Raw genomic sequence first — 14,929 nt, 5'->3', positions numbered from 1 at the left:
GTTCTGCCTCTCACCAACCCACCTCTCCCTAGGACTGGTTCTTTTAAAGATACACAGAACTTCTCTATAATACATGAGATTCCTCCATTTATGCATGGTATGCAAAATATGTGCTTCAAATTTTTACATTCTGCTATCAAATTAGGTAATAGGAAGTTAAATCAAGTGGGAAGCACAGAGATATTCTTATTTAGCTCCCTGGCATTCATGCTAATGACAAGCTGAAACCTCTTTTTCTTCTGAATGTTTACATTCCAAAACTGAAATATGTTTCTAGTATCACTGTTCATAATTTTCTTTCTTTCAGTCATGAAAAAAGCAATCACATACAATACATTCCACTTGTTTTGAAAAATGTTAACTTTTCATTAAAAATAGAGAAAGTTTGGAATTTAGCTAACAAAGACTGACAAGTCTAGATTTAAGTGCTTACTTCATGTGAATGATTTCATCCTGTAGAATTTCCAATTTTTTTATTAAAAAGTCATGAGGGAAAATGATGGTCTAGTAGTTAATATCTGACACTATAAATTTACGAAAAACTGAAGAAAGGCTGATAAAAAAATGGGAGTTCATCACAGAGCTTCTGGGAGAGGGTCAAATTAGTTAGACCTTCAGTCTTTAATGTCTAGAGCTTCATGTCTAATCAATAGGGAAGGCATGCAAATACAGCCTTCATTGCTTGGAAGTTTCTGAAATTACAAATTATTGTATGTTGCTGGCATGACCACCTGTGTGCTCCTGGATTCCTGGAGTGGAACACGCACTCCGTTAACCACTGCAATTAACCCAGCTCCACTGAAGCCAGTGTCACCACACTCTTACATATTGGCCAAGGCTGTGGGAACATAAATGCAGATCTGCACACCCTTGTTCCCCCACAGCACTGCCATGTGCCCACAACAAACATAGGTGGCTTGTGTTTCCATCACAAGGATCCCTTGGATTCCTCCTCTGAAGGGATGCCTGGCTTTGTTAGCTGCTTGGTAAAAAAAAAAAACATAAGGTTCCTCTTGCTAACTTATATCTCAGTCTTACCTAGAGGTTCAAAAGTACTTGTTCTTCAATTTTGAGAGTTTAAGAACAAGGAGTTTAATCTGAAACACAAGCACTCCTGCTTAAATAAATAACAATGCATCAGAAAGGCTGTGTAACTTCTGTGGAAAAGTTGAGGCCTACTTTGGCTTAGCTTAACATATAGATCAGTTTTGTATGTCAGTTGTGTTCGTAATGCAGAAAATCATGCTGTAGAGATGTTGTAGTGCCAAGACTCTGGAATTTAATCTGTTTCCTTTTTCTTTACTAATATTATTGATTTTAACAGCACCAGGCAAGATCAAGACTCCATTCATCAGAATGCACAACCATTCATCAGAATTACCAAGTGAAAAAAAGAAAACATGCAATTACCTAAGGTATGCAAGATTTGTCCTGTTAGGTCAGATTGATCCTGTCTCTTACAAGGACCAATAGCAGATTCTTGAAGAAGGAATATGAGGCCAGAACAGCTACAGAGACATCTTTCCCTAGTACAGTCTTGCAGATTCTGAAAAAAAACTGAAGATAAGCCTCTACAAACCTGAACACATTGCTACATGCTGTGAGAATTTTGTTGTGTACTTGCATGAGTCCATATACTCAGTGTCATGCATGATTGGCCAGAAGGGGCTTCCAGTCAATTTACTCCAGCCTCACACTTTGAACAACAAATGACTTACAGGACAGTAAATACAACAAAAAACATATGACCTGCTGCACCCTAGAACAGAGCTTTAAAACTTAAGTCTTTGAATGTAGTATCAGAGAATCACATCTTGACAAGTCATTCACCTTTACTTGAACGTAGCTCAAATTTTCAGCTCTGGTCAGACTGGTTGTCTTCACCTCAGGCAGCTCGAACACCACCACCTCTCCTGACCCCCTGCCAAAACAGATTTAATTGGGAATGAGTTAAAACACACATTTAAATAACAGATAACAAAACCCACATGGGATCAGACTGCTCACTGGGCAGTGGAAGATCTAAACACAGAGGAATCTGAGGGCCTCTGGGGGAGTTAACACCATGAGGATGACAGTCACTCTTAAACCCAAGTGTTACTAATACTCAGTGCTGTGAGCTATTTGGCCAAAATAGAACAGGCAATCCCTTCATTTCTGTAGAACAATCCACACTATATTGAGCTTGGATTGAGGAGCCTGGAGCTTGCCAAAACTTTGACTTTATCAAATGTTCTTTAGTAGCCCAGCCAAAATCAACTTACTTTGACTGGTTGAAGAGCTTTCTATTATTTTCAGCTTGGGGTTCATGTAGCATGTGCATCACTTGGGTCTCTGAGTATTTCCAGTAGGGCATTAAGCAAGCCAACTGAGATCTGTTGCTTGTCTGTTCTCTTACTGTTTTTCAACAAGTTGTTTGGGCGAGCAGGTATACTGCTTACATAGTTATATGTGTTTGCATGTATATAGTCTTCACATACACGTATACTTGTGGCTACATATTTGCACAAGACAAAGCAATTTCAAAGAAATACAGTTTCCTTTTCAAACAGTGGTGCAATTTGCAGTTGTCCTTATAAGGTCATTTCTTAGCATGGCCTCAAGCCCTGACAAGGTGCTCTGTTCTGTTCAGCAAGTGTTGCCTTTGCAGCATGGGAATCCACTCCGCTATTGGAGTGAAGGGGACTTGTTACCTTGAAAAACAGGGGAAAAACTGATTTGGATCCCGTGGGACATTGTTCCCCAGATTAAAATCCTTTCCAAACCGAGGGATTGATGGATTCTTCTATTAAAGAGCAACATGCAAGTGCTCCTATAAAGAAATAAATTCTTTACTCAATTGGTCTAGAGATGTTTCAGGAAGGAGCTAATCTTTTGGAAAGAACCATCTGAAAATGCGCTCAAAACCCTAGCAAGTGAGTGCAACATGCAGCCCATAAACTCTGCTCATCCTGCTGCTTTGTGTGCTGAAGCATTTCATGGCTTGCCTTGGTAAGCGAGACAAGAAACAGGGTCATGGAGGAGGAGAGATGGGAAGCATCTGATCCCTGCTTGTAAAGTTAAGACCAGAAAGGACGCTCCTCCTTCCCCACTCTGCTCCTGCAGTGGGCTGTGCTTCCAGCCCATGTGGCTGAAAGAAAAACAAGCCAGTGACTGAGCCGAGGAAGGGGTGGCAGAGGCTGCTAAGGATGACAGTGGGACTAGACCCTAAGTGAAGCACCACTCAGTGCAAGAAAGAGCAGATGCATCAGGCGCTCGAGGTTTGAGTCAAACCCCATTGTTGATGGAAAGCTTTCCATTCCAGTGGAATAAATTAATGATTCATGACATATTGTTTAGATGAGAGTAAGCAGTTCCCTAAGACAGGAATGAATCAGAAAGGTGCAGGCTTAGGATGTGTATAAAGTCTTTTTTAGTTACAGATCACACTACAGAAAGCCTTTGATCTTCAAGGAAAATATTACTTTGCCTTCAGCAACATGGTGTACATGCACAACCTAGCAGATATGTCACCTGCAAGCCATAGTTTCTGTTGTTACGTTGACTTCATTTCTGCAACCAAACATGAGTGACAAAATGGCTGGGCTGAAAAACACTGGGTTGAAGGAGGACAGGAATGCAGGTCAGAACACTTTTTTATTTATGAAACAGTGCTCTCCTGGCTTCCAGATTGATCAAGTTGGACTAGGATTCATGTTCCCACAAATTGTTTCCTACATTGAGCAAACTAATATTCACCAAGCATCCTACACCCAATCCAACAAATTGCTAAAGGACAGGGCTTGTAGGTACTCGTGCGCATGGGATTCACCAGAACCACTCGCGTGTCAGAGGCAGCAACACCCATGCTTTGCAGACTTGTAGAGAAAGCGATGAAACTCCATTAGCACACATCAAGGATGGTTTGTGCTGCTCCTTGCCACATGTAGTAAAAGTAAAGTGCTTACAGCTGCCAGAGGTAGAATAATTAGTGATTATTCCTTTCCTTCTTTATTGAATTACTCAGCCAAATCCACCTATGCTTTAAATTGAGTACAGACACCCTTTTCCTGCTAACTGTGTGTTTCCTTAGGCAACATTGGTATTGAAAGGTTCAGTTTAGCTTTTGTGTTGTTTCACCCTTATTGCAACTCTACTTAGTTGTGGTCATTTGAACTTTGGCTTGTTCACCTTCCTGTTTTACTTCTCTCATTATTTTGAATATACTGGTAAGCAACCTCATTTTGACAATGCTTGCCTGAGAAACTTCAGTTCAGTGAGTATTAGTCTTCAGTATCTGCCATGCCTACCCAATTTTTTAAGATGTTTACTTCAATTTTGTTCATGAAGTTGTTTATAAAACTGTAACACAAATACTTCTACCAAATTTGCCACGATCAGTTACATGCAAATTCTACTGAAGTTGTTCCATACATCCCAATTACTGTGGTTATAATTTTCCCAAATTCATACACTAGGGGATGAAACATTTAATAAACTGGGATGTTAATAACATCTAAAGCGTTGTGGTAAAAGTAGTGTGAAAATATTCAATCCATGTTTTAAAACTTTTCAAATTGCCACCTCTATATTCACAAAAATTTTATAAAAAATTAATGTATTTCAGGACAATTCTTCCATTCAAACCTCTGTTGGAGAAGGTCAATTTTTTAAAAAACCTGTGGGGCTATCAGCAAGTTAACGGGATTCCATGTTGCTAATGAACTGTTTTAAAGATTGAATCTGCTAGAAACAGTTTATCACTTACCACTAGATGCATGCATAGATGCATAAAATAATTATTTAAATGACTTTTGAGTTAACAGTTTTCTTTGGAAAATACAGTTTTGCCAAGATGCTATTTTCTTTTATTCGTTAATCAGAAAATGAATGATTAAAATGAAATGTGTTGAAAGATTCATAAGAATTTTTGACTTCATCTTCTGAATAAAACCAAAAACCTATTGCAAAATTTCCAAGCTCTCATGAAATCAAAAGTGTGGTTTTCAGCCAACCGTATTTATGTTTATTAAACATAACATACCAATTTATGAGAGGTAACCTAAAATTAGAAGCGCCAAAATTAATTGGTGGCCTTTTGTAGTGTGTTTTTAAGCCTTTAGAAAAGGTTCATTTGGGTTTCATTGCATGGCTGATGTGACACCATATAGCCATTGTTCTTGGGAAGATCAATTGAAAGCCATTGCATCTTGTTCTCTTATGTTTCTGAGGAGAGAATAGACGATGATTTATGTTCCCCAGACCACAGAGAGGAGAGTCAGTCTACTAATGGCAGGGGATGGGATTAACTGGATTTCAGTCCCCAGCTGCAAGAGTATTTCTTAATAAACAAACAAACAAACAAAAAATTATATCAACAATATTAAAGTCTAAAATTTTTAATGCCTTTTTTTTTTTAATCTTTCATATACACTTTTAAAGATAGGAAAGGGTTAGATTGACCTCTAGACATATATTTTCTCATCTTTATAGCATTTAGTTCCAATACTTTGTTCCAAGTCAGTTCTTTGGGCTTCAAGGCCCTTTCCAGCCCTGACTTCAACCTTGAATTGTCAGCGGAGAAAAATGAGCTCCCAAAGAATGGTTGGTAGAACAGGATGAACGATGTGTTTGGAAGCAGGGAGACATGCCTTGCTTGACTTCAAATAGAGAGTCAGTGGGCCCCTCTTTGACATGACACTAGCCAGCCCTTTTGGATGCAGATCCTTATGAAGGACAAGTGAAGGCTGCTCATTGGTGTGGTGCCCAAAGACTGGATGGAAATGAGAAAGACCTGGATGGTAGGCTCATGCCTGGTGGCAGTCAGCAGTGGAGCTTTAGGAGACATTGGGGTTGCAGTGGAAGGCTCTGACAATACTACAGCTTCCCATTACTTGGTAGAAATAAGGTTGAAATTGCAAGCAAAAGAACCTGGACTGTGATCTTGATGTTGCAACAATTTTTTATTCTCCAGTGAAGGAACAAGCTGGCAGGCTACAGGAGTTACTACACTTACTACCTGAGAGCATTTGAGCACTGGGTTTCCTTTGTACTGTTGAACTTTACACATCAAGAAGAAGAATTACTGCTATACAGTTGAACTTGTGTGTCTATTGCAATCTGTTTTTTACAATGCTTTTCCTCAATGCTAAAATCTCCATTAAACTTGCTGTTGCTATTCTGGCTGGGAATCTAATAATAATTAAAAAAATAATTAAAAAAGGATACGATGTGAGACTAATTAAAACTGAGAATTCCACAAAGTCAGTAAAAAAAAAAATCCCACCCACTCTGTGATGTGCACCTGCATTTAGGTGTCTTCATAAGGCACATCTATCTGCATCACTGCAAATCTGTGAGGTATTTTGGTGTTTTCATCATATAATTTAATAACGTAATGTGTAAAACAACCTAAAGCAAATATAGTGGGATGTAGAAAATCATGAAATAAAGAGTGCAGAAGAAAGAATGTCAGTTTTGCCTGCTGGTTCCACAGATGTAAATTGATAAAATCAGTGTCTGGTACTTAAACTATGAAAAAGATTGAAAAGGAACAATGGGATTTCTTGATTTCATCAGGTAGCATTAGAGACAACAGAGTGTATTGGTGCCTTTATCACACAACTCTCTCAGGAGCAGGGATCTCTACATCCATCTATGTGAAAGTTAACAGTGAGGAAAAGGAGTAGACTTCAAACGTGCATTTTGGCCTCAGCCTGTCCATTGTTCAGTTTGTTCACATTTGAACAAAGTTAGATATCCATGGGCAGAATAAAGAAGTAGGATTTTGAGCCTGGCAAAAACAGAAGCATCTTGGTGGCAGGATATATGTGGCTTGGCTGAAGACCCTTGGCTGATGGGCAAAAGGTCTGGAATCAGATGGGTTCCAGGTCTGAAATGACAGGAAGCCTTGACCAAAATGAAAAGGTTTGGCAGGCTTCATAATCTAGGAGTGGAATAAGACTCCAAAACATGTTCCAAGATTTCTGTAACTGGGGCTGTGGGTCAGGCAAGAAGATTAGTCTAAGGGCTTGTCTGCACAGGAAATGGACTGGTTACATTGAAATAATGATACTGCTGTAGCTTGGCTGGTCAGTTTCCCAGTGTAAGCAAGTCCTTAGCAAGACAAAGAAATGCTTATGAGAGAGGAAAGATAGAATATTGGCTGGGCTTATCCATGAGGTTGAACTGTGGCTATATCAGAGTGGGTTAGTCCAAAGATGGCTTTCAGTCCTGCTTGTTGAGGAAGACCAAGGAAAACAACTTCTGATAGATGGACATGATAGCTAGGAAACTGGAGTCCTTCTGCCTTGTGAACACTGAGACAAGAATGGTAGATCTTACAGGAATGGCAGTGTCCATCTCCTATAACTCGTTCTTTCTCTGCTTGTGTTCTTCAGTCCTTATCCACAAGGGATGAACAGCAATTGTTTAACTTAAAGGAAGAGGAAGATGAATATTTGAATAAACTTGTAGAATACTAAGGTGCTGTGAACTGACGTTTAGTCCGTGCGATTATGTAGTGTTTGATTGAACAAAACTGGTTAACACCAGACCTCTAACTCAGTGTAAAATCAAGAGCGAGAAAGACACTTAGAGCTTCATGTTTCCTCACCAGCAAACCACACCTGACTTGGCACGTGAAAGGATTCTTGTTGCCATGAAATTACATGGCAGCTTGATTTTAGACTGAAGTTATTGAATCTGTGATTAACTAGCTATGAAGGCAATTAATCATTCAGTACATTAATCCCAGGGACAATTAAGTAGATAGGCAAACCAATTAATTTATTGGAGCCCCTATGTTTTTTTTCTAGTATGCCATGGGTTCTTGCACTGGCAATTCCCACCTGCAGCTTGAAAGTTGTCAAGAGGGAAAATGGATATCATTGCAGTTCTGGACTTTCTCACCTGGAGGGCACAAGAAACACTTTGAAATTAGGGAATAAAAACTTCAGAGGGCTTCTGTGAAATGATCAAAAGAGAAACAGTTAAAAATGTGGGGCCAGCTCTAAAGATTATGATTAAGTTAGAAGGTGAAGAATGACAATTTATGAACATATGGAGACGAATGCACAGGTTCAACCCCCTGGAGGTATTGCTCCAGGCTCTCTGCAGACTCAGAAGAAGTACCTGCATCGGCTGGTGTTTGAGGTACATTTATCAGAATTTCCTTTGCAGTCACAATTACTATTAACATTTTACATAGAAACATATTACACAGCATCACATTTGGACCTTGGAGAACAACTGAGCATCAGGGAGAAGCTTCCATAGGCAACAGCACCTGCAGCAAAAATCACCACCTGAGAACAGAACAGGCAAGCAACAACAACTATGATAATCCAGCCTAGAGTCAGGGAGCAATTTTCAGTGCAAATGCAACTGAAATGCATCTAACCAGCTTCAGCATAGAGCTGATTATATCCCCTGCACATATAATCCACCTACTTTTCTTTCTGAAGAGCTGCAAACTTGCTGTTGCCCTCAACTTTTGTATCCAAACCATAAATCCTTACTCCTGTTCTGCAAACCCTTGGCTTGATTACCTTTGTTGCAATCACTATTCTGCTGGATCTCCTGACACCCACTATGTCCCCTTCAATTAGTGCCAAATATCACCCTGCCATTTCATCTACTGTGCTCTCCTAAATCCCCTCTCTGGTTACTACTTTCAGTCATGTCAAATTTGAACTTTTATTTTATTCTTCTTTTTAATTTTTTCTTATTTTTGCCCTCTCCTTCTCCTCTGCTCCTTTCCCTTTCTCTTTTCTCTTCCCCTTTCTTTCCCTCTCTCCCTTCCCCTTTAAACAGCACCTTACTTTTTTTGGCACTTGAATGTTTTCCCCCCAATCCCTTGCTTATTTTGAGGGACTAGACATGGGTGAACTCCTCCCTGTTGATTGTAGTACATTACTGGAAGGACCAGGAAAGTGGAGCTGTTGAACTAGGCACTGTACATATGCCATAACAATCTCTCCTATTTGGCTATTTAAAACCAGAGCATTCTCCCTGTATTGGCCATATTTCCTTTGTTTTCTCATCCAAGCCTTTCCTTAAGCTACATTTTCCACAATCATCTCACTCATCAACTATGTGTGTTTGCGTGTATAAAGATTTCAAGACCCAGAGCAGAAATCATGCTAACATAATATAACTAACATATCTGCTCAATCATATCACTTCTCATTACATTCCATGTCAAGTTTTGATGCTCGGCATGTTTTACTATTAGAATAGTAAGTACCAGCTTGATTGCAGCAATATCTTTTGTAAGACTACACAGAAAAGAGTACCACCCACTTGCAGTTGTCAGATTTTCAGATAAATTAGTTCATTACTGAGGAAATGATGGCTTTTTTTCTGCCATCTTCTTTTGAAATTAATTCAAATATTAATATATTGATTGGACAGGTGGCATTTACATAGAGACTGATATGTATAAATAATTGTTACCTTTCTGAAGACAGAATGGGATGCTGAAATGTTTTTGTAATTATAGGTGAGGATTTTTTCAAAGTGTACTGGTACTATTTATGGACTTTCTTTTGTGTTCTTTGCATCTTTCTTTTGTCCTACCTCCTCCCTATTAATGGGATCCACCCAGTCACCTTGAAGGCTGAAATGTAGCCTTCTTCCCATAAAAGAGCTTGAAAATCCTGATACTGAAATGGTGCTGTCAAAAAGGAAGCAAAACACACCAAGCCATTTCCACATGTTCATGCAGTAACTCTATTATGGGCAATCTCAAGACAGATAAGAATGGCCATAGGTTATGAAATATATTTTGAAGTCTACACTATAACACCTGCCTTCTTACATACGTGGTCATCTTTATGGCAATATCACTGCCCACCTCTGACTAGATCAGTATTTAATGGGCATTGTAAATATAAATTCACATTACAAATAGCATCTCTTCAATTCTAGAGTATACAACAGCTAGCTGTAAAGATGAAAACTGGAAACAATGTGTTCTTCATAAGTGGCACAACACTAGTATAGATGAGATATTACAGAAGAAAGGCTCTTTTGAAATATAGCATATTGAAATAAATTAATGCGCAAATGCTACAGTTTAAAATGTAGGAAGTCAAGATGGGCATTAGGAAACTGAATAACTCTGTAAGATGAGAAACGGTAGCAGAAAAGAAATGTAAATATTAAATACAGAATAACACTTTGTGAGGTATCAATGTATCGTAGGGAAAACATCAATGGAGAAAACCATAGAATTTCAACATGTAACACCTACAGGTGAAAAGAGAAATATCTAGACTACGGAAAGTAAATGGCAAAGATTATTAACCTAATTAAATGCAAGAATGAACCAGGCAGGAGGTTTAAATTAACAGTATATCCATTGAAGTCAATGAAGCCAGCCAAATTACATCAGTTGAGGATTTGGCTGATCATGTAGAGATGTGGAATGGAACAACAACAACAAAAAAGTGCCATAAATACATATGAGTAGAAAAAATTAAATATTTTAACAGAGATAAATGGACAGCAGATGGATGAGGAAGACCTTCAGTTTGTATTAGTCACAAACTTAAGATCATGAGAAAAGCCTTCAACGGCATTTGTCAAACTATCTCCAGATTAGCAGTAACAGTGACAAACTCAAAAATAGGAAAGGCGTGTTCAAAACACATGATGTTATTAGAAGAATAGAGTTTTGGCATGCACTTCAGCAATGTTCAATTTTTGCAGTGTGCATCCTTATGCTCACAGGGAAGATGAATTGGAATTGACCCATATGTACAACCTGAACTTCAGCAAAAGCTGAAGAAGAAACAACTTCATTAGAAAATAAACTGTAAGCTGAAGTAGTTCAAAAGTAGGAGATAAAATGCATTGTTTCTTTTTTATATCTTCAAAGATGCAAGATGGGAAATCAACTATGCCTGAAATGCTTCCACGGGAAATGAAAATACCTACTGGAGTTGCTTCAAAAAATGAAACTTGGGCTAAATTTGTAATGTATCAATAAAAATGTCATCGGACTGCATATACCAGACAGATTATTCAGCAGTACCAAGCACTTCCCTACAAAGCCAAAGATCACCTTGTTCAATTTTATGGTGAGTCTAGAAAAATTAGATATCAGAAATACAGGCTAGGAAGTAGAACTCAGATCTATCAGAGATTGTATATTATATACATTGAATAAGACATACAGAATAAAAATTATTTGACTGGCATTTGAGAGCTTAAGTTTTAAAAATACCGGAGTGCTAGAGAGACAGATCAAGAGATGCAAGTGTTGCATTTAGATCTTAAAAAAATAAAAATGGGAAAATGCATTTTACAAGGGTATGCTAGTAAGAATAGCTTTGTATTGAATTGCATAAATCTGGTAATATATACACTGGGGGGGAACTGGAAAATGACCAGTAAATATAGCCAGAGACCATGTGTACCTGACCAATAAATTCAAGATGGTTTCACAAATCACTCAGTACCTATCTCTTCTGAAGACAAAATCAAACTGTTTGTCTCTTGAAGGCATCATAGTAGCAACTATAATATAATATTGGGATATAATGTTCTTATACTAAGCAGCAAACAGTTGTCATGTTCCAGAAGGTCAGATGCTGTAAAGTGACTGCAGTTTCAATCTCATTGACTCCATGAAAACCATGCAGAAGTTAAATGAAATCCAGCTGTGTCTTTGGAAGGACTGACTTTCATAAAACTTAATTTGCACTTATAGCAAAGAATATTTTGCTTCTAAAGATTTCAAAAGTGCAAAGTGAATTTAATTAAGCTTCATGGTCACTGTTTTTTATCAGTAAGAAGTGAAGTCAGGATGTGCCTTTAGATGCTCAGCAAACCCTTGTCATGGTAATTACAGCTTTCCCCAAAATCAGTTTGTTGCCTGTCTCTGGTGATGGATAAAATACTCGCTCAACTAGACTGTATTTTATTCCTTTATTAAATCAAATTGATCATTGAAAAGAGTATATAGACTGATGGATTAATTACTAAAGATTTAGGGCCATTTGTGATTCATGTTTCAGTCACTAAGGATGTGTTCTCTTTGGTTCCAACCCAGTTAATTTTAACACTGAAGAATTTTTTTTCCATAAGCTCTACTGGGAGTTTGACTGTGCTCTAAACTCAAGGTTTTCTGCTACCTGCACTTTTTAGCAGTTAGGTTGGAGAAGTGGTGACCCATGGTACTCACTAAATCCACCCTTAAGTCTAGCATAGCTTTCCAGCACCATATACCCATTATTCTTGACTCGCACCTAAATTAAAAGGTCTTGGAGCAGGACAGGTTGTCTTTGTAAAGTGACTTCTTGGTTCCTTGTCCTGGTGTAGAGTTTCTGAGGAAGCTGGGGACACATAAAACATAACCATGAGTTCACCCAAACATCTGACTGCTGGACATTCAGTTTTCTCAAAGGAGCAAAAACTATATTTCTAACAGTTGCAACCTATACATCTGTCAGATAACGAAGTGACTTCCAATACCCCACCTGGTCCTCACCAGTATAGTTCTCTTAAGCAACATAAAAATACATCTTTCTATGGGTCTGCAACATGTGCACTACATTCTGAGGTGTCCTTGCAGACGACAAAGTGATCTTATAGTGAAGGTTTCAGCCTAAGCTCTGCCAGAAATAAAAGACTCCAAACTTTATTAGCTGGGTGAAAGTTTTAGGTTTTAATAGAGTTTTCTGAAGGGTTCTTAGGAGCCTAGATTTGGATTATTTACATGTAAACACTTTTGAATCCACTGTCCTCTATAAGAGTATTTGCTAAAAGAAAATTTTGCTGATTAGATACCCCTTGTCTTTTGTGGATCAGACTAGGATTTCTGTTTCCAACCAACCAGTTTCTCCCCAAAGTCCTTCACAATAACGAAACCCTTGGAGGTTAAAGAAATAAGTGAGTTGCCAGGGTAAAGGTCAGAACAGCACATTTCTACTCTTCTTAGATAGGAAAGTGAAATTCTCTCAATAGTTGCAGAACATAATATTCTAGAGAGGTAGTAATATTCAGTTCTCCAGTGAGCTGATACAATGCTTGCCCCTTGCATAAGGACTGCAAAACCTTGTTCTGGAAAGGTAAAATAACCATGAAGAAGCAGAGAATAAATAGGAAGTTCACTCAAACTTGTTGCAGGAAAAGGAAAAAACTCTTCCATATCTGGGGACTGAAAAAAAGAAGTAACTTTCAGTTCTGTGAGGGGACATGAACAACACTGCTTCACTGTTGATTATGTATAAAGAAGTGTACTTTCAGTGTCTTATTTTCCACATTGCTTTCCTAATATCTCCGGCTCACTATAGCTGCATTCACTGTCCATGCTAAATGTACCAGTTTCCCATCCTAAAGAGCTAATTAGAGCCCCTAGAGCAATGAGTTTGGGTGAAAAAAATAAAAATAAAAAAAAATGGGAAGGCCAAATAGCACCATCTTGAGCTTCCAGCAGTCTGCTCACCCCTCTGCCTGTGGCCTTGTGCCACGAGGCTCACTGTGCAGCCTGCATGGGTCAGTTTTTTCTGGGTGAGAGAAGATGCAGCCAAGAGGCTGGAAAACGTTTCTTTCCCAAACCCCAGGCCCTCCTTCACCTGGCCACCTGGTGGAACATCATCCATCCAGATCGTTGGCAAGAGGTGTGCTAATTTTTTTTTTTTAAACCAAGAACACCCCGTGATGGCTTCAGTCAACACCACGGTGGATCACAACCCCTGCTGGGAAGACGGACAGAAGGTGGAATCCCCTCTCACCTCCGACTACCCTGGGTGGGGAGCGTGGGTGCTGAGCCTCACCGTGGGCTCCATCCCGGCTTCCCCACTCCCGTCCCTGGCAGAGGAGATACCGGTGCCCGACGTCCTCTGGCATCCCGGGCGACCCAAAGCCAGTACCCAGAGAGGTGCAAACTACCGTCGTTCCCCTTAATGGGGCTGTTAACCCGCCGGGGTAATTAGGACCAGGGGGCTGTCAGCACGGTTAACCTCTTAATTGCCAGGCAAGGCACCGGGACGAAGCGGGGGGTTGCCCCGCAGATAAAGCCCTCCCCCGTCTGCCCACCATCCGTGGAGAGCCCTGCAAGCCCCGGACTTGCCACCCTTCCCTCCGCTGGATTCGGCAGCCAGAAGTGCCAGATTCTGCGAGAAACCAGCGGTCCGTGGACAATGGGGGCTCCGGGGAGACTTCTCCCTCTGTGTTCCCTGGTGTGGTTGCTTCTTCGTGGGGTGAGCTCTCCCAGATCAGCGGGTCCACCTTTGCCGCTGTCTTTCCCCAGAGGCGCTCAGAGCACGGCGGGGATGCCGGAAAGTCAGCGGGAAGAAGTTATGGACCACCCGACCACTAGGGAGAAGCCCCCTCGCCCCGTGCCCCCCTCCTCTGGCCTCCCGACCTCACCCCCTGACACCAGCGCTCCCCGCCACAGCACGGGGGTAACCCCCAGGACCGGCGCAGGAGGCCTCCCCCCCGGCCCCCCAACGGACGGGGGGACAGGGCGGGAAAACATTTCCAGGCTACCTCCATGAAGATACATGTGAAGATACATATCTCTCTCTCTGTTTCATTTGAAGACAGATTTCTTTCTCTCTCACCTTCCTGTCTTTCCTCTTTCTTTCTTTTCCTTCCTTCCTTCCTTCCTTCCTTCCTTCCTTCCTTCCTTCCTTCCTTCCTTCCTTGTATCACCCTTCTCACTTTGTGTACTGTTTGGAGATAAAAGATCCAAATATTGATGTAGTCTTTTTAGTAATATAATGTTAAAATAAATATAATCTTAATCTTATTTTTATCATTATTCTATCAAAATCTGTACAAGCTTTGCAAAAATTTTTTAACTGCTTTCCTATTTATTTTGTTGGTCTACATTGCGTCCTTTCAGATAGCATAGTGGTTAAATTCCTTGCAATCCTGCTTTGGCTGGCAAGTGGGCAAATATGAGCAGGAGAAATAAAAAAAAGGTGAATTTTTAAAT

The sequence above is a fragment of the Calidris pugnax genome, unplaced genomic scaffold, assembly GCF_001431845.1.
Source record: "Calidris pugnax isolate Ruff unplaced genomic scaffold, ASM143184v1 scaffold317, whole genome shotgun sequence".
In the NCBI taxonomy this organism is placed as follows: Eukaryota; Metazoa; Chordata; class Aves; order Charadriiformes; family Scolopacidae; genus Calidris; species Calidris pugnax.
The sequence above is the reverse complement of the archived record's forward strand: the minus strand, read 5'-3'. Positions refer to the sequence as shown.